This window comes from Ursus americanus, chromosome 8 (genome assembly GCF_024610735.1).
Source record: "Ursus americanus isolate L20-20 chromosome 8, mUrsAme1.1.p, whole genome shotgun sequence".
NCBI classification, from domain to species: Eukaryota; Metazoa; Chordata; class Mammalia; order Carnivora; family Ursidae; genus Ursus; species Ursus americanus.
The window spans coordinates 13519525-13538645 of record NC_142134.1 but is presented as its reverse complement, the minus strand read 5'-3'; positions in this window follow the sequence as shown (position 1 = coordinate 13538645).

Here is a 19121-nt window from a genome sequence, read left to right as displayed (position 1 = left end):
TGATTTTTTATTATATTATGTTAGTCACCATACAGTACATCCCAGAATCATTATGTTCTTTTTTTTTTTTTTTAAATCGAAGTATAATTGACATATTATATTAGTTTCAGGTGTACAGCATAATGATTCTACATTTTTATACATTGTGAAATGATCACCACAATAAGTCTAGTTAATATCCATTGCCATACATAGTTTTGAATTTTTTTCTTATGATGAGAACTTTTATTTTATTTTATTTTATTTTTTTTGTTTTTTTATTAATAATGATTTTTTATTATATTATGTTAGTCACCATACAGTACATTCCCGGTTTTCGATGTAAGGCTCGATGATTCATTAGTTGTGTATAACACCCAGTGCACCATGCAATATGTGCCCTCCTTACTACCCATCACCGGTCTATCCCATTCCCCCACCCCCCTCCCCTCTGTAGCCCTCAGTTTGTTTCTCATAGTCCATAGTCGGTAGAAGAATTGTTAATTGGCAAAGGACAATGGGGAAAATCTCTCCAAGCTTGCAAAATTTGAGAGCAGTAGCAGAAGGTGAACCTGGAAGCATCTGGGAGTCACATCACACATGCCTGCAGGCCATGGTCAAGATTTTATTCCACATGGGATTGGGAGGCTTTGGAGGATTTTGAGGGGATGATAAATTCACATTACATTTTAAAGGGTCACTCAGGCTTCTGTGAGGAGACTACGTGGTCAGGGGAAAAAAGTAAAAACAGAGACAATTTAGACAGCAACTGTTGGAGTTCAAGGGAGCGGTGGTAGTAGGTCAGAATGCAAATGGCACCACTCGCCATGCTGCGACTATTTCCCCTATTGCTGGTCGTGTTCACCCAGGGTTCAAGGCATATGTTCTCTCTTGGTTGTCTAGTTGACCTTCTGTCTTAGTTTTGGTTTTCCCCAAAGCTGATTCCATTAAGAACTTTTGTGCAGTTACTGCACCAGAAGTGATCCTAGGAGGCAGGAAAGAGGCACAGGGAAGTGGACAGGTTAGAAAGCCCAGGCAGTAGAGGGTGTACCATTGAGCTTGTTACTGCTATGAGCAACTGGGTCTCACAGTCTCTGGGGCCTCTGAGGAACCTGGGGAACTCGCTTCAGGACTGCAGCTCCTTACAATAGGAGGCTGGGGCAGCCCCTGTCCTAACTGAACGGAGGACTCTTCCTGGAGACCGTAACTCTCGGTACTTCTGAGCTACCCTGAGCAGGCTGAGTAAGCTCCTGCAGCTTCAAGGAAAGCCCCAAGGCAGCAAGTGGAAAGAAAAGATGCAGTGAGCACACGAGGTGGGATGCTGGCAGCAGGCATAAGGATTGGTCATCTCAGCTATAGCCAAAATGGTAGGTGGGCCAAAGGGATGAGGCATGAGGCACAAAAACTTTTGCTCTACCTCCGAATCAACTCCTTATTAGAAACGGAACGTGCCTAGGAACCTCGGACTGCACAGCTCGCTCCTTGGAAACCCACTGGGGATTTGCATTCTCAGGAAACTGGGTTCTGTACCAGACAGACCCCCTGAGAGCCTGATGGCACCCTCACCCTGTTGCAGCATGACGATGCTCCTGTGGAGAAACTAGCTTAGGTGTTTGCCATAGCAATGGATCTGGACTAGACATAATGATTTTAATTGCAGTCCTGCTTCCTTGTGCACGGGACCTGCTGCTGGTTAGTGTAGGTGCCAGCACTTGCTACACGCTGACCTCATGAGACACACACAACCTCTCTAAACTTCATTCTCCTTACTTCCAGAAGAGGAATGAAGATAGGACCGCCCTTGTGAAGTTGTAGGAATTAAATGAAATGATGCAAATAAAACCCAGTGCCTGGTACTTAGTAAGGGCTCATTGCATCTTAGTGGTGACTGTCATTCCAAATGCTTCTAGTTCTTTCCATTACCATTTTCTACTTAGTTTTTCTCTCCGCAGGCCATGTCGTGAAGTCCGAGGTGTGCACCAATTCTGGGTGTGCTATTACTAATAGATACGCAAGTCTCTAGGGGCAGGACTCTGCTCCTGGTTTCTTTCTGACCAAGGATATTAGCCTTCAAAGATGTTTACCTATGACCCTCTCTCATTAATAACTCTTGAACTAAATCTCATTTGCCACTCAGAATGTGGTCCATTTTATTTAATTACTTATAATTCACATTAAGAATTTTGTCAGATTCTCAGTGGTGATTTTGTTTATCAAGTTGGAGTGGTCATTGTTATGGCCATTATTTTTTACTGTTTTACATCTATTTTAAGGAGTAATCTGCCAATTCATCTTGCCTTTGATTTTTTTCTTTAAAAGGGAATAAGAACAGCAGGGAAAGGGGAATAGTTCTGAAGATAAACAGTGGAAACTGGATACCTTTTATATACTGGTTATTTTTGTTTAGAGGTCTTTCTATAATCCTAAAGGAGATTCTCTGAGTCCTTGATAAGCCTTGCTCTGAAAGTTATTTATCTAAGAAATTATGACAGAGCAAGTCAAACTTAGGTTGGGTAATTTAGAAGATTCAAGGCTATATTACTTCCACAGGAGAGCAATGATACTAGTTCCAATGAGAATCTGAGAGTATTTCTGGAAAAATCCTGCTGTCTATTCTAAAACTTAGAGTGTTCAAGCTCTTATGAGATGATTTCATATGCTGGACTCTTTGAACTCCCTCTATGGTAAAGCATGCCTAAAATTTATGTAAAAGGGGTGGGACACAAAGATGCATAACATATCACTTCTGGTCCCAAGGGACTTTCAAATTAGAACAGTCAAGACAAATAGAATGCAAGGTACTATGGGAAAACAAACAAAAAAATATAGTGGACATGTTGTTCTCTTTCTGATATTAGTAGAAATGTTCATGGGAGCAGTTGCATTTGAACAGTTGCTGTGGATGGGTAAGATTTTGGCACCTGAAGTTATAAAGTAAAAGAAGATAATGGGCCTTACTGGGAGAAGAAATAGCTTGAGTAAAAGCAAATGCATTAGGGTATATTGTGAGTTTAAAAGACACTATCACCTAATTTAAAGTCCATTTTCTATTTATATATTCTGTTGACCTTTGTATTTGAGCATTAGACATAATTTTTTTCGTGTATTTAAACTTTGTGAATTTTAAAATATTTGTGGTGTATTTTTAGTAAGTGGAAAGTAGGAATTATTAATATTAAAACAAAGTTGTGAAGGAGCTACTAAAATGACAAAGCACAGCAAAGTCATTGATGAATTATCTTTTCCTTCAATTTTTCTCCTCAGCTCATTCATTTGAGGCACATTCTCATTAGTTACACTGTGGTATGAAAATCGGATCAAGCTGGATTAAATTCTACCTCTGCTCTTCACTAGATGCGTAACTTCTGACACATCTCTCAGCCGGAGCCTCAGTGTGTTTATGCATCAAATGGGGACGACAAGTAGAGGGCCATGGCAAAACCTAAAGAGAGCACATATTGAATGTTCCTACTCAGCTTTCAGTCAAACGCAAGTTTGAAACCACCAAGATGCCTCTCTTTTGTTCCTTTGTCCAGATGCTGTATTCCCCCACTGAAAAAGAGATGCGTTATGCTTTGGGGAGACCAGAACAGATGTTCTTAGATGTTAACATAAGAGAGGTGAGTCTGGCTCACTGGGGAGTCCTCAAGTGCGCCAGGTGGCCCTGTTCATTGCCTTGACCTCTTACCAATCACTCAGCTCAGAACTCCAGCTTTCTTCTTAATGTTGCCTGACTGAACACTCTTGAAAAACGGAGATGCGCTTTTACTTTATATCTTAGTCCTCTCTCTCTCTCTTCTAATATCATTTTCCCATCTCAAAGTTCTTCTCACTATTGCGGTAACCAATACCAGCTGCTTCCCAGTTTGGATAATATCTATTGTTCTACCTTATGGTAACCTTCCTGCTTATAACAAAGCAGGAAGCAGATGTGGAAGCAATAAATATAGCTCATTATCTAGATAAAAATTTGAGTTGGCAGCAATTCACCTTGGAGTTGCCAAGTCAAATACAAGAGAGTGTATGTGATTTGATTAAATAAAATATGGAGTTTCCTTTAGCTGACCACATCTCCCTATTTGGGGGCAGCTGGGGCTCTAAGCAACTACGTGAGGAAGCGGAAACATCAGAATGATCACAGCAGAGGTCCTTCTAGAATTTCTTTCCTCCTGTCCAAATGCCTACTTTTCAGGTCCACTTGAAGTTGCTCGGGCATCTCAAGTTAGCCAGTCCCAAAGAAAACTCTTGATCTTCTCCCCAAAGCCTGTTATTCTCCTAGGCTTTCCTTTCTGAGTGAATACCAACAATTATCCACCAACATATTGAAATCGGAATCTTTGGAGTCATTCTTGATCCCTCTACCATTTTCTTCTGCTAAATATAATCCATCACAGAGTCTAGTCCGTCTACTTTCAAAGTCATCTGCTTATTTCTGCAACAACAGCCCTGGTCCTAGTCATATCATCTTTCATCTGAATATTGAAATTGCCCCTAACTAGTCTCCCGGTGGGCCTTCTTTGTCATTTCTCCCTGTATCTAACCCATTCACTACACTGTATTGAGAGTGGTCTTTTAAATTTCAATTTCATCAGGCTCTTTTCCTGTTAAAAGCCCTTTAACGGTTTCCCACTGCATCTAGAATAAAATCCAACTTTCTTACCACCTCCTACTTATCTCTCCAGTTTCCTCCCCCCACCCTCCCCACCACTCTCTCTGTCCCAACCATTTGTGCAGTGTCTTCTTCAGCTCCTTTATCCAGCCAAACTCTTCTTTGCCCGAAAGCACCTCCCTACCCTGACTGGAAGGCTCCCCTCTGCCTTTATATAGATGGCTTCTTCTTATTTAGGTCTTGGGTTAAATATAACCTATCATAACTTAATTCACAGGAATCCCTCTCCCCTGTTATTTTTTTTCAATTAACCATGGTTTGTTCCCCTCTTCTTAATACCTACTTGTATTTTACATATATGTATATATATCAATAATATATAATTATATATGTATAGTGTATATAGTGGTTTACTGATTTAATAGCTGTATCCCATACTAGAGAGTAAGACCCTTGAGGTCAGATAAGAGCCCCTAGTACTGTGCACAAATAGGTGCTTTGAGCATTTATTTTGAATTGATGACTGGCAAGAGAGCAATAGGGGAGCAGTGAGCTCTGAATAGGCATGGAGCTAGAAGGATGCTGAGCCTATTCACCACACGGAGAGGGCACATTGATCTTCTATTTAAATCTTTTAGTTTCGTTTAATACAATCTTGTTATCAATAAAAACAGGGTGAGAGTATTATTTTTATTTTCAAAATATTTAAGAAGCAACATCGTTCCACAGAGCTAGGTTAACGGGGAGGATTATCTCCAATGTCAGATCCAAGGTGCACCCCCACAGCCTATCAAACAAAAATAAGTGTCTTTGTCCTTTGCAGAATCAGATACTCTGTTTACGAGCCACAGCCCTTGACATCTCAGCAATCATCAGGCCCCAGTCCTGAGCTCTCCACTGGGAACTTTAGGAGTCACATCTTTAGGGCATCTCAGTACACGAACTGATCACATCCAACTGATTGGGACCTCTTTCCTGTTGGGAGCCCAGAAGTTTCTTGGTTTTTTATTTTTTTTTAATTTTTTTTATTTCGTTGTTGTTATTATTATTATTTTTTTTCTAGCAGGGACATCCTAAATTTAAGAAAAGTCAGTTTGTAGAGTTTTGTCACAGAACGCTGAATTTATTTTCTGAGCAGTAAGGACTTCTCAGTTCATAGAACGTTTCCAGTACTCAGACTTTTGAGCCCAACTGACAGCAAGTGGAGTCTGGCTAGGCTTGTGCTCAAGGGAAGAGACGGTCTAACACACAATATATTTACTCTGTTATATGTTCAGGGCTAGTGTTGCTCATGTCTTAAAAATTATACAGCAATCACCTGAGCTTCTTGACCCAGGTGTCCTGTGCAACTCAGGAAATCATTCTAAAAGTAGCCATACTCTGGTAGTCATTCTTACCAAAAAAGACATGTAAGTGCCGTTGCTACAAAGTGAGCAGAATTCAGGAGAAAATGGACATGAGCTCAATGAATTCAAAGAAGCCGAGGTTATGGTGTCATGTAAATATTAAAAGAAGATATTCCATGGTCAAAAGTTATTGATTGTGATTGATAATAGACAGTGGCTTTCAAAAAAGATTTATTTTTTATTTTTATTTTTTGTGAAGATTTTATTTATTTATTCGACAGAGATAGAGACAGACAGCAAGAGAGGGAACACAAGCAGGGGGAGTGGGAGAGGAAGAAGCAGGCTCATAGCGGAGGAGCCTGACGTGGGGCTCGATCCCATAACGCTGGGATCACGCCCTGAGCCGAAGGCAGACGCCCAACCGCTGTGCCACCCAGGCACCCCCCCCCCTTTTTTTTTTTAAAACACAGTCCTAAGAAATACTACAAGTTCTATAAGGTAATACCCATACTGTAGCTACACTTTTTCCTTCCCTTCCTTTCCTTTCCATTGTTTTCTGCCCTCCTCACTTTCCTTTCCAAAATAGCTGGTCTCGGGGCACCTGGGTGGCTCAGTCAGTGAAGCATCTGCCTTCGGCTCAGGTCATGATCTCAGGGGCCTGGGATTGAGCCCTGCATTCTGCTCCCTGCTCAGTGGGGAGTCTGCTTCTCCTCCCTCTCCCCTGCTAAATAAAATCTTTTGAAAAATAGCTGGTCTCAACCCAATGGGTTAATTTCTCGACCCTCTAATGAGAATTAACTTGCAACTACAAAACAAATCAAAACAAAACAAAAACCCAAAACCCAAAACAAACAAACAAAAAAGCAAACAAACTTTGATGTAGAACATACTGGAAAATAACAGAGCTTCCCTCACAATATAATAATAATGGTTCTGCACATAAAGTGAACTTTGAACAGGCACATCAGCAAAGACTTAGAATGTTCTGCAAATAGTTATAAGAGTCCTGACGCAGGGGCGCCTGGGTGGCTGAGTCGTTAAGCGTCTGCCTTCAGCTCAGGGCGTGATCCTGGAGTCCTGGGATCGAGCCCCACATCAGGCTCCTCCGTTGGGAGCCTGCTTCTTCCTCTCCCACTCCCCCTGCTTGTGTTCCCTTTCTCGCTGGCTGTCTCTCTGTCAAATAAAGAAATAAAATCTTAAAAAAAAAAAAAAAGAGTCCTGGTGCAGGGAATCAATAATCCAGCTCTGAATGGTGTGAGACAAGAGCAGTGTGGGCCATACACCAGAGAATCAATAGAAATTAATCAACACAAGAAGAAGGAAAGGTGTATTGCCCCAGAACAAGTGGTTAGGAGTGTAAATATGTTTCTTGGTGAGGAGTTAGTATCAGAAACCCATTTATTCTTCTGTTTGTTTATTCGAGCAATATTTTTGAAAGCTCTATGTCCTAAATGGGAATAAGACACATCCTCTGCCTTTAAAGAACTTATAGTGAATATATTATTTGTGCTTTAATATGTATAGTAATTAATATATAACAATATATAATATAATAAATTAACTGGAAAGAAGAAAAACATATTATTCACATTCCACATCATAGTTTTAGTTGTTTTCAATTAAGTCTTCTTATGAGCTGGGTTAAGACCAGTCTGGACACCTCTCTAGATACTGTACGTAGATATTTAGACTATGTGAACACCAGAGCACAATCATAGTCAGGATGCTGGCTTTGAGAGTGGAGAGATTGAGTAAGTAAAATCTTCAAAATAAAGCTGATTTTAAAAGTTTTTTTCTCTTTTGAAGTATCATATATTATGCTTGCATATATTAAATACATAATTTAAAAAGACAGTTTTCCTATGAAATTTTTATACTAACATTGAATTTACACGGCTCTTACACTGGTTAATGTAGAAATCTATTAGACATTGCCTCTTATTGATTTTTAATCTGCTAAGTGTTTTGCCTACCCCCAACTAATTATAAACTCCTTAAAGACAGGATTTTATTCTCTTTTTAAACATATTTCTTAAGTGAATATGGGATATATGACAAGTATTAAATGAAGTTATGTGTTCATTAAATGATAATCATGGAAAATTGTTCTCCCTCCTGAAATTGGGGGCAGAGCCATGACTCGCATGAATATAAGGTTAAGAAAATCATGTTTCTTCCTGTGGTAAATAGTCTCTTTGTTTTCTAAATAATCTGTGTCCTGTTACTGGTGCCAGAACTTATCTCTGGTAGTTATAGCCACTTAGGGCCTGAAGTACCTGAGTGTATTAGTCTGTTGTGTTAGGTTCCAGGAGCCGCCATAATAAAGTATAACAAACTAGGTGGCTTACAACACAAATGTGTTGTTCTGGAGTCTAGAAGTCTGCAATTAAGGTATCGACAGACTTAGTTCTTTCCGAGGGTTGCCAAGGAGAATCTACCCCATCCTCCTCTCCCAGCGTCTGGGGGTTTGTTGGCATTCTTTGGGGCTCCTTGGTTTAGATGGCCATATTCTCCCTCTGTCTCCATGTCTATCTCTGCACCCAAATTTCCCCTTTTTATAAGTCTTATTGGATTAGGGTCCACCCTAACAACCTCATCTTAACTTGATCATCTGCAAATAAGGTCACATTCACAGGTGTGGGGGTTAGGACTTCAACATCTTTTGTGGGAATCAAAATTCAACCCTAAACAACTCTACTGTGAGAAAATCCTTTGATTTTATTGAGAACATCATCTATGCCATGCCAAGAGAGTTAGACAGCATCTTTGTCCATGCCTAACTTAGAGAAAGAGAGATTTATCCACCTTTTACCCTGAATTCTAAAGTCTCCTCTCAATTCCTGCAGTTATTTTTCAAGGGATTTTGTCTGCTTGATAATTCCATGGTTTAAAACATCATCAAATAGATCATGTCTACATCCCCAGTACTTTATGTCATGCACCAAACATCTTCAATTACCTAGATTTTATTACTACATGTACTTCTGCTTTAGGTAGGAAATCATAAGGAAAACCGCCTCAGGGACCTCACAGTTATCCTGAAAACAGTAGAAAAAATAGGATACCTATTAGAAAAATATTGAGTAGGCAAGACTACCTTTTCTCGAGAAAAACATGTTATGTTGAATACCTACAAAAGAAGGAAGAAGATTCAGAAGTGTTACATTTGCTGGATTCACTCAAACTCAGGTCTTTGCCACTTCAAGTTGTTACCTAGTATTTGAAGGTGTTAAAAATTGTCTGATAACCGAACCCAAGTCTGTCTGCCCGATGCCTAGCAAAGCCAATCACAGACAGGTTTGCAGCAAGACAAGAGTTTATTAGAGGGGTAGCCAAACAAGGAGATGGAAGATGGAGCGTGAGCATTGAGCAACCATATATGTAACTTATAATCCCATGTCCACTTTGGGATGGAGACTTAACATCAGAATGATACAAAATTCAGTCCCTGATGAAGGAGGTTAACTTAGGACAAGGAAAAAGGGCTATGGGCATGCTCCAAGAGCTGGTATAAACTGGATGGGGTCGAAGGAATGCAGGGCCCTGCTAGTTTATAGGCTGGGACTGTATCAGTTGACCTTGGGTCCAGGCTGGTGCAGAGACAGCTAGTGGATTTAGAAATGGGGTCTGAAAAGACACAATAGCTGATATGGGGGAAAGCGTTCTCTGAAAAACAAGCTTTAAACGCTGTGCTAGTTTCAACCTTACTAACACCATCGGGCACGGTTTCAGCCCGACTATATACGTAGGTACTTTGGGGGTTTTCCTAGAAGCAATGATGGATGTACCAGATCCTCGCCAGTGTCTCATCTTGAACGCTGTTTGTGACTAAAGACAAGCAGGTTCAGAAGATGATAAAATGGTGACATGTTAGCTGACCCACATGAGTATGAGTCTTATTTGTGACCTGTGCTAATTTCCTACAAATGTGAACAGTGGAGGAAGTTACCAAAGCTTGGATAAGAATTGTTCATTGAGGATATGACTAACTGGAAGCTTGTCCTGTAAATATACCAAAAAAGGCCAGGTATTCATATCACAATCAGAGAGTTTAGAGGTGAGTGAGAGAAAGAAAAAGAAGCCTTAACTTCATGTCTGATTTCAGTCATTGTTAGGTTTATTTGTGGATGTCTTTTTAAAAAAAACTCACTGTTATTTAGAAACCCATTCTGCCTGAAAGTATATCCTTTGACTTTTTTGTCTATTCATCCATATCAATGAGGCTGAAATATTTTCTAGGTAGTTTTGAATGAAATATACAAATGTAGGATAATGAGGATAGTTTGTATCATTAATTTATCAATACAAATAAAACATATTGATTAAGAGAACGAAATCTAGAACCAGAATGCCTGGATTTGACTACAAGCCCAGTGGTTGTGGACACTGAGAAAGGCAATTAACCTTATTTTGCCTCAGTTTCCTTCTTTGTAGGCTAATAGACCTATCTTATGCAGTTATTGTGAGATTAAATTTCAGTTGACCTTTGAACAGCACACAGATTGGGGCACTGTTCGCCCCCCCCCCCCCATATAGTTGAAAATGTGTGTAACTTTTGATTCTCCAAACACTTAACAACAAATAGCCTATGGTTGACCAAGCCTTACCATAATATAAATAATTAATTAAATATATTTTATGTATTATATACTGAATTCTTACAATACAGTAAGATAGAGGAAATAGGATGTTATTAAGAAAACACAAGGAAGAGAAAATACATTTATAGTACTGTATTGTACTTCTAAAAAAAAATCCATGCATAAGTGAACCTGGTATAGTTCAAATCTGTGTTGGTCAAGGGTCAACTGTACTTAATATACCTTGAATTAAATGACTGTATGTACTTAGAACAGTGTCTAGCAAATGCTATATAATTAATATTCAATTAATTGAATATTCAATTCTAAATATTAATTGAAAGCATAATATTTGCTCAAGTCTGTATTAAACATTTGAGAAGTTTTAAGAAAACCATATGTTTTGAATTTTGATTTCATGAAACTTATAATTTGGAAACCAATTAGATTAAAACACATGTGACTGGAGAGCAATAAAAGACAGCATATCATTATGTCCCAAGTGTTGCATATTGGTTTCAAACATGGGCACATGCTCTTTGCCTGCTCTTTTCTGCAATATGACTTTGCTGCTTATCCCACCAAGAGGAGACAATTTCCCTTAGCCTTGAGTCTGGGTTGGGTTTGTGTTGTTTTGACCAATAGCAGGTGGTGGAAGTGACACTGTGTTGAGTTCTGGAGCTTATGTCTTGAGAAGCATCGCAGCTTCCACTAATAACACAGCTGGAACTCTGCGCTAGGACCGTCGCAGAGAGAAGGCGGTTAGCTGACTGGAGGATGAGAGCCGTGAACAGAGGTTCCCTAACCAACACCAGCACCACCTGTCAGACCTGCAGGTGAGGTCTTCTTGGACCTTCCTGCCCAGCTGCACTCAAGCTGATGTACCAATGAGTGAGCCCAAGCGAGACAAGCCGAGGAACTGCCCAGTTAACCCACATGACAAGCAGCAACCTGCTGCCGTTGTAAGTCACTGAGTTTAGGAGTTTATTAAACATCATCAGGTACCTGGAATTCCAAGTGATGCAGAGCAAAATGCAACTGCTTGTTAGAGGTTTACAGAAAGGAGGTAGGGGGATGGGTAATCGGTAAAGGCTTCTTGAAAGATGTGACATTTTAACAGGTCTTGGAAAATGTCTTAGTCCTTTTGGGCCCCTATACCAAAATACCACAGATCGGGGGCTTCATAAACGGCAGAAACGTATTTCTCACAGTTCCAGAGGCAGGGAAGTCCAAGAGCATGGTCAGGTGAAATTCTTCCTCCTGGTTTAGAACTGGAACCTTTCCCCATATCCTAATGTGGAGGAAGGGGCTAGGGATCTTTGGAGCTTCTTTTTATAAGGCACTAAACCTATTCACAAGGACCTCACCTTCATGACCTAATCATGTCCTAGAGATCTACCTCCTAATACCGCACCTTTGAGGATTAGTTTCAATACATAAACTTTGGAGGGACACTTTCAGACCTTAGTATTCAAAACTGAATAGGAGGTAAATAGCTGGAGAGGAAGAAGTCAGTATCTAAGCTAAAGAAGTAGCATAAACAAATAAACTTGAGTGAGCAAGAAGAAGTCATGCATGTATGTAATTAAGGGATTGGGAATGGGAACATGAAGGTCAGGGAGGAAATTAGAAAAATTCACAAATAAGTTTTGTGTTGGAGTGTGGTAAGATATAAGATTGAATTTATGGGTTTATATGGAGAGCTTTAAGAACTGGTCAAATTTTATACCAATGTGACTTGTAAAAATTCCTACCTCTCTTTTAGCACTTCCTATTCCGTACTATTTCTTTATTTAAAAAGTATTTGAGTAGCTATTCTGTGTTAGATACGGCAATAGGTTAACTGAATAGTGCCTCCTCCAAATTCATGTTTCATCTGTAACCTGTGAATGTGACCTTATTTGGAAATAGGGTCTTTGCAAATGCAAAGATGCAGTCATACTGGATTAGGCTAGAACCCTAAATCCAATGAATGGGGTCCTTATAAGGAGAGTGAAATTTGGGAACACAGAGAGACAGAGAGACAGAGATTGGAGTGTTGCAGCTACAAGTTAAGCAATGCCAGAAGCTAGGAGAGATGCATGCAACAGATTTTTTCTCCGAGCCTCCAGAAGGAACCTACCCTGCTGACATCTTGAGTTTGGACTTCTAGCCTCTGGAACTGAGAGAGAATAAATTCTGGTCGTTTTAAGCCACCTCATTAGTGGTAATCTGTTATGTCCGCCCTAGCAATACAGAACTATTTTGGATGTTGGAGATACAACAGGGAACAAAAGAGAAAATTCCTTCAATTTGTTACCTTCATATGTTCTTTCCTCCTAGACTATAATCTCCCGAAGGAAGGCTCTCTTGCTTGCTGATCTTTGTTTTCCATGCAGTTCCTTATACACCGTAGAAGCGCAAAGCATAAGGATTCAGTGAGGAGTGTGCTAGAGAATAAGGAACAATTGAAAGTTATAGAGTCAGCAGGGTGGAACTGAGATAACACGGGCTCAACTACCAGCTCCACGGATGCTTCGCTGTGGGTGATCTTGAGCAGGGTGTTAACTTTCTTGACACTCATTCCCACCATTTGTAAAACACAAACTCCAATACCTGCCACTGGTATAGGGTGAGAGAACTTCAAGAGGTGACATACATAAAGTGCCCACATCATAGTTCGCTGCTCAACAAAATTGGTTTCCTCTCTTCCCCTTCTCAGGAATGGTATAGGGAAAGCAGATTTCAGGAAGACTGATTTGGCAGTCGACTCTCAGACGGATGAGAAGGTGAGGGAGGGCATTAGAGCATTTGTTTTGGAGATAGTAGAAGAAAGCTTGCTGTGGAAATTATGAGGACATGTGAACTGAGAAGAGAGGACAAATATACAAACAAGGAAGATTCTATAGAATTTAACTATTCATTACAGAAGGAGAAAAATAAACTGAATTGGAATATGCACCCAGCCTCCTAGGGTAGTAGCCTGAGATACTGACAGTGTTACTGACCCCGTCAGGGAAGTTCAGAAGTTTGGTTGTCAAGGCTGGAAGACAAGCTTGATTTGGTTCAGAATGAATGATGATAGTGCAGAAAAGTGAAGGCTTATGGAAGTGATGGCTGTAGTGGAGGAGAGAGTTAAAAATGTGGGTTTGACCACCATCTGAAGACAAGTAGCAACAGAAACCATGAATAGAGAGGGTGTAGCAAGCAAGCAAGGAGTCAGAGCAGAGACTTGAGGAGAAATAAGAAAGACTAGCAATTGAGAGTAAGAAAATATCACAGAAATCATGGTAAAATGAATCCTTTGACTTATCAGTGATGACTACATGGAAGTCTCATTTGAAAGAATGCTGTGGTTTTCAATGTCTAATGTCTTAGGCTGCCAGAAAAACAGGGACAGCCCCCAGGAAAGACTGTTTGTAATGAATATCAGTTAAGTCTTGATTTAGAAAATGTGATATTTGTCTTCACTTTTTAGCTATCCCAGTGTATTGTAGAAAAGCCATAACGATATAGTTATTTAATCTTCCTTGGCCTCAGTTGGAGAAGACAATATCTAGCATATATATTTTTCTTTTCTGTTTATAGGTTCCATGATTCTTTGAACTAGTTAAAAACAGAACAGCTGTAGAAAAATGCTTTGTGATTAAATGTGGTTAAATGTATCATCTTTGTTTCCAGATGATATAGATTCATTTTAGAATTTAGGCACGTGTAGGCAGTGTCTGGTGGGGGGTGGGGACAGACATTCCGGAAGTTGGTTATGTGAGTGTGAGAAGACTCCTAGAAAGAAACTTCGACTGAAGATGTCAAATTCTTAACAGAGATTCAAAGTCATGGACTGGTATGGAAACAGTGGGATCATTCTGAGTGTGCGCAGCTTACGTAGTCCTTGTTCTTGTCCTTTATGTTGCACACATCTCTTGATCCTCCGACACAAACCCAGGGATTCGTACAACCTGAGCCCTAGCAGTGAAGCTCAATGGGAAAAATGAAAGAAGACAACTATTTCCTTCAAGTCTCTGAGACAAAAGAGAACAAGGCAACACTCTCTTGGGGCCAGGTAAAAGGGGTAATGTAAATGAGGCATTCTTTTGGCCTTTTGGGCAACGATATGGAAACATGGCTACCATACAGACACTAAAGACATTCACATCAATCACTGGCAACCTCTGGGCAGGATGGAAAAAAAAATGGCAGTACGTTTGTCAGGCAATGACTTGATGGTGAACAGAGGACTTGGAAAGAAATGGCAATAAGAGGTAGGAAGGCCGGAGCTTATAGCATCTGCTAACTCCTATGAGGATGGCACTTTGACTTCTAAATATTTTATTTCAAAGATTTATGGACTTAATCTATCACAAAATTAATTTCTGTCAAATTATTAATAAAAGGAAATGTTATATATAAAATTATCATACATCACTAAAATATATTGGGCCTAAAATATAAAACATTTTCCCTTTCCTTTTCATTTTCTTTCTGCATTTCTACCATCCAGTAGAATGCTGCATTATAGAGATAAATATCCCAAATTCTAGTTCAGAAGCCATGCTTCTTGTAGAAGAGTATAATTGCATTATCCTTGGTAAATTTATAAACCTATGATGTAATGTTGAAAATTTTGATTTTGCATGTATTGATTTTAGTGTGTAATTTGTGCTGGCAGTAATTTTCCACTGGCCATAAGGAAGAACTATTTTAATTAACTCTGAAAATTCAACCATGTCAATTGGAGATGCACAGAAACACACACACACACACACACACACACACACACACACACACAAATACATCAAACATACACACACAAAATCCTGAGAAATGGCATAGGATTTTAGCCTATTTTGTATAAGTGAATCACATTTCTTGGCACATAATAAGCTCTCAATAAAATAGGAGCTACTATCATTATTATCATGAAGTGTCACTGACTTATGAATAAGCCCTACTGAAAAGTAAAAGCTACATTGTCTTGATTACTACATGATACTCTAGGAAAAGTAGGCTCAGGTCACTTGATTCGTGTTGCTTGGTCAGGTAATGATTTGTAAATATAGTTGCTTTAAACCATAGGTGGCAGGAGAGGGAGATACGCTCCTAGAACTTTCCCCCAAGAACCATTCTGTTCAGCTCAGCCCATCGTTCCAGCCTGTTCATAATTTAAATTCCTATGACAACAGCTTCTTCTAGCAAGAGGTCGTGTAGTCTATTGTCTTGAGGCCGAGGCTCTGATTCTAGATGTACATGCTTTCGTGTATTAGCTCCACTCGTTCTTAGCTCTGTGAGCTTGGGAAGCTATTTAACATCTTCATGATTCATTTTCTTCCTCTATAAAATCGGGCTGTAATAAGTTAGCTCATAGGACTATTTTAAAGATTAAAAATAAAACAAGTATGCAGCACATAGGAAGCTCTTGATATAAATCAGCTCTTTATATTACCCGATGATACTATGGTCTCTCTTTTGGTGATGAGTCTACACCATCTGACCTCAGCTGTGACTCAGAGCAAACACAAATTTTCTACAGCCCTGAGTGAACCTCAGATTGTCCCTCTCCTCCTTTCTTTTGATAATTTCCCCAGCTTTCCTCACACACATTTGTTGATCAGTACTTAGCCTAAGACTTGAGCAGAACGCTTAACAGGTATCGAGAACTCTCTCTTTCTCTCTTTATCTATCTACTTACCTATTATCTATCTATCTATCTATCTATCTATCTATCTATCCATCCATCCAACTCTCTCTCTCTATCTCCATCGTTCTATCTTTCTATTTCTCTTCCTCTCTGTGGGCAGCAATCCCCTCACCTGTATTCTGCTTTGTAAATGCTAGCCACCATGATCTCCTCTGACACTTGAATCCATCTCTTCAACTCAAGGGAGACCACTGAGCTTTACTTAAATTCCCTTTCCCTACCCCACAGGCTGAAAATTCCCTCTAGCGTATCAGATAAAGCAACTGTATTTTCTCTCTCTCAGGAATCATTATCCTGCACTTCTTGATGTTCTATGTCTATTTAAACATTGTTTTACATAATTTGGCTGTTCTTTAATGTTGATTCTGATGGGAGGATAAGTCTGGGCCGTGTTACTCCAGGTGGGCCAGAGGTGGACGTTACCCAAGTTAGTTTCTCTTAACCACAGCTACTAGATAGATAGTAAATTTGACTTCTTTAGACTGTAATGGATTTACATTTCCCAGATGTATCCAAATCCTGGATCATATGCTGGTCCTAGAAACTGTCCCTTAGAGTGTTTATAAGGCTGACTGTATAAACTCAAGCCTACTCTTCTGATCCTTCTCAACAATAAACCTGACCGATTATTAACTTCAGATTTTATAAATCAGAAAAAGATAATTGTTCTTTTAAAACTATAATGAAATGATCTATATCTAATTTTTTTGCATAATTTTAATCCAAACATGCATGTGCCTGAAACATGCGATCATTCATACATTAAAAATATTTATTGAGCACCTACCTTGTGCCAAATGGGCACTGTTCTTGATGCTAAGGATAGAGCTGAGAAAGAAAGGTAAGGTTCCTCCGTTTGTGGGATTGAGATTTTATTGGTGGTAGTGGGAAGACAGCTAATAGAAAAGCAGATAAATGTATTAAGTTAAGAAAAAAAAAGAAAGAAAAAAGGAAAATTAATATAAGAATAAGCATAATGCAAGAAATTAAAATAGGATGATTGGGTCACTACTTTTGAGTAAGTAGTAGTCAGAAGGGCTCTAAAGGAGTTATATTATCTGAAAGAAAAAGAAAGAAAAATTTAATTATGAAAAGATCAGAGAAAAAGCTTTCCACTTAGAGGGAATGAGTACAAATGTCCTATGGCTAGAAATGCATTTAAAGGTGTTCAAGAAAGGCTAGTGTTGGTAGGTGCAGTTAGTGAGGGAGAGTGGAGTCCAAGAAGTCACAGGAGTAGGCAAGGATAGGTTACTTGTAAGGTAGCTGAGGAGTTTGGAATTACTTTAGAATGATGGGAAGCCACTGGGATTTTAAAGGGGGGGAGTGGCATGATTTGAACATTTCAAATGCCTTCTGACTATTAGGTGGAGAATTGTACAGGAGATTGTAGAGGAGTAAAAGAAAAAGCAAGGGACCAGTGAGGAGGATACAGGATGATAACAGTAAATATGGAAAGAACTGGATGGCTTGGCATAGGTCTCGGAGGTGGAGTCAATAAGAAGTGATGGATTAAATGTAGATTATGAAGGATAATGCCAGATTTTTTATTTAAGCAACTGGGTCGATGATTATATCATTTCCTGGGGAAAATTGGGAGTGAAGCAAGTTTGTGAAAAACAATTGATTTGTTCTATTTTGGCTATATCAATTTTGAGGTATTTATTAGAAAATCTCATGGAGATACTGAGTAGGAGTTGGGTATACAGATCTGTAGTTCCAGAAAAAGACTAAGGCTGGAGAGCTAATTTTGGGAATTGTCACAAAGAGATGGGATCTAAAGAACTGGGCTTGAGGGAACACACCGAGGGAGAATATTTAGATAGAGAAGAGAAGGGGGTCCAGATGCCGTTTTGTACATTGTCAACATCTGAAGTTTATCAGGGCACAATTAAAAAAAAAAAGGAGACTTAGAAGGAGTGAGCTGTGAGGTGGGAGGAAAACCAGGAAAATAAGAGAATGGTCAATGTACCGAATGCTAGAGAGAATATCTGGTAAGAACAACAAGTAACCAATGGATGTGACAATATGGACGTCATTATTAACCTTGATTAGAGCAGGAATAGTGAACTGATGGGACAGAAAAGCTGAAGAAAGAATGTGAGGTGAAGAGGTGGAAGGGAGTGGTTATGGACCACCCTTTTAAGGAAGAAGCTGTGCTGTGAATGGGAGCTGAGACATGGGATGGAAGCTGGAGGAATAAGAGATTCAAGAAAGGATTTATTTTCTTAAAGATAGGAAATACTCAACATATTTTAGATAAATGGCAATAATTCATTAGAGAAGCAGAGTTCAATGCGGGATAAAGAGGAAGTAATTGCAGTAGCAGAGTCCTTGAAAGCACAAGGAAAGAGCTCTGGAGCGCAAGTGCAAGAGTTGGCCTTGGATAGCCCAAGCGATGCTTCATGCATATTCATAGGAGGGTACAGATATGGGTAGGCTGGTTATTTTACATTGTAGAGATGCATGAGATATTGCCTGATAGTTCTAATTTCTGGCTAATTATGAGGCAAGGTTGCCAGCTGGGGGAAGGCTAGAGGAGATAGAGGAGGATTGAAGATAGCAATGCATGAAATAGTCATTTTGAAGTCATATGCTCAACAGCATTTCTGAGAAGTGTTGTATGCCGCCTTGAGTTTCATGGCCATAAATGCATTCAAAGTCAGCAAGAGTGTGGTTTTTCCTCAAGACAGATTGCTTGGTTGCAGGCTGAGACTAAGCATATTAGTTGAATGTAATTAGGACTGGGATTTTGCCAAGAGAGTATTTTGACGAGAGAAATGGAAGAAATAGTTAAGATTTTAGCAATAAATTATTTTAATGATGGAGCATAAATCTAGGCTCTAGCTAAGGAGGGAAGTGAGCCCATGATGGGTGTAACAGTGAAAAAGCAATAGGATCTATGAACTGGGGGGGGGGGGGGGTTTGCTGAG